Source organism: Brachyhypopomus gauderio, unplaced genomic scaffold, assembly GCF_052324685.1.
Source record: "Brachyhypopomus gauderio isolate BG-103 unplaced genomic scaffold, BGAUD_0.2 sc57, whole genome shotgun sequence".
Classification (NCBI taxonomy): Eukaryota; Metazoa; Chordata; class Actinopteri; order Gymnotiformes; family Hypopomidae; genus Brachyhypopomus; species Brachyhypopomus gauderio.
Window position 1 is genome coordinate 312501 of NW_027506880.1, and position 2500 is coordinate 315000.

The window sequence follows — 2500 nt, forward strand, 5'->3', positions numbered from 1 at the left end:
TCTGTGTAACGTCTTGAGACCTTCTCTCTAGTGAAGGGCCTAGCGGGGCAGAGGTGTTGAGGAGCGTCCAGTCCCCACGCCCGCATGGCTGTTGCAGACTCCTCCCCACTGCTGTTGTGGCTCGTCAGGGTGTCTGGCCCTCATACGGAGGAAGCACTCGCAGCATCTTTCTGTTACCAGGGTGACCGTTGTCAAGTGAGTGCAGGGAGTGCACACTCCAGCATCACGCAGTGAGGTGGGGACACGATGTCTTGGTAGGCGGGGACACTACCCACACCTGTCTCAACCCAAATTCCACAGGGACAGCGAGAGATCGCAGGCCACTGGCACGTACAGAGCAGAGTCAGAGGGGTCACAGGAAGACCTGGGTGATCCTGCAGCGTTGGAGAGCAAGGGGTGAAAGGGCTGGTGAGGTGGACAGAGGTGAGCCGCCGATCTGCGTCTCCCTCCGTACACACTCTATGGAGCAGGTAGCTCATCTATGGTACTATAGCCTTACACAGTGCCACATTAATCACATTAATGCAAGTGGGACGACTGTTCTGTCTTCATTCATAACTTTGCACTATGAAATCCAGTAATGAATGTACAGTTTGTTTCAGGAAAATTTGTGCACTGCTTATGGCTATAGTGAAATATTTGTATATTAATAACTGTGTTTATTGTATTTATTTATGTACTTATTTCTGTATTTATTCTGAGGAGTGTAAATGTTTGATGTGTAAACTGAATGAAGAAAAATCTCTCATATGTGGCCATTCATCTGGCAAATGAAGCCATTTGGGAGCAGACGTCTGTCTGATATTAAATACGTGCAGTACTTGTTTTACGGCTGTGCACTGTGGAGAGAAGGACTCTGTGATCGGTGTGTTGGTCTCTGTTTTGTCTCCCAGCTGGGCTGCCGTCTGCTCTTTGGCATTGTGTCGTGCGGGGACGGTGTTGCTTGTACAAACAGACCCTGCTATCGTCACAAACATGCCCTACCCTGAGGTTGAGAGCGTGTGACGGGCGGCGCTAAAGGAGCAGGCTCCTGGCTCCTCCGTGCCCTGACACGTATCCGAGGACCGGCTCCCCCCTTTAAGTGCCTCTTTCTGTCCTTTTACAGGTTTTTTAGTGCTTGTTTGTTCACTTGGCAACAGCTCACCTTGTTTTTTTAACTGCTGCATCGTATCCGCACAGTAACATTTAACACTGTAATTGTGACTTCAGCCCCACCACGTTTTACTGACGATCCACTAGAGGATCTGAGTGTGCAGTTTCCTGGAGACAGCGTGAAGGGAGGGTGTGTGTGTGTGTGTGTGTGTGTGTGTGTGTGGGGGGGGGGGGGGGGGGGTGTACCTAAGATCAAGTGGGACTTTTCGTAGAAACATATCAAACCTGGTCTCATGCAGTATGTCACTTGCGGACAGACGTCCAGCACCTGCCTGACTAACAAGTCACCTCACTGGGTGACCTCACTGGGCAATCCAGTACTCAAGCATTTCAGTATTGCATACTCATAAAGAGATGGGTGGATTACTAAAATAAACATTTTCACAGTGATCCTGTCTGTAAGTTTGTACAGTTGAGTGTGTAGGCGTCTCCCAGCAGGAGCAGCGTTTAACTGCTCCAAATTCAGAGCAGGGGACGTTTAGCACTCTCTGTGTTTGTCCACAGCATGGGTGTGAATGGAAGTTATTGGGAAATATCTTGCCGTAATTAGTGCTCAGAACATACAATCCCCCAAAGCACATTTAACAGACACTCCGCCATCCAAAGCACTTTTGTTTATTTATTTATTTGTTTGTTTGTGTGATGTTTTGCTGAGGTGCACCTCCATTATCGTTCTAGCCAAAGCACTTTTATGACATTTTCACCTATCGATGCAACTTTCATGTCTGCTCATTTACCCGTAAAGTGAAATCAAAGGATTGTGGTCTCTCCCAATATTTTTGGGTGATTCTGGTCTCTCCCAGTAGCTCTGGGTGATTCTGGTCTCTCCCAGTAGCTCTGAATGATTCTGGTCTCTCCCAGTAGCCCTAGGAGATTCTGGTCTCTCCCAGTAGCTCTGGGTGATTCTGGTCTCTCCCAGTAGCTCTGAGTGATTCTGGTCTCTCCCAGTAGTTTTGGGTGATTCTGGTCTCTCCTAGTAGCTCTGGGTTATTGAATCTGTTTCTACTTTGACCCTGATGCAATGTGTTCTCAGACTGAAGAGCACGGATTGGTTAAGCATAAGAAATAAGGCCATCAAAACGCCACTTTAATTTGTGCACCATCCACAGCCTAGGTTAAATACACTGGCCGTTAAAATGGCAAAACCCTGAGCATTTAATCGGTCATATAATATTTGGCCCATGAATCTTGATGGTGAGATAATTTAGTACCTCTGGAGAAAAAGCAGGTATTCAAGAGCAGTTGTAATGACTCCTACGCTGTTGTTCGGTTGCTATGTTCACATCTTAGAGTTAAGATCCAATCACGCATTACCATCACACCAGTTCTAAATAAGTGATAGGTCGTT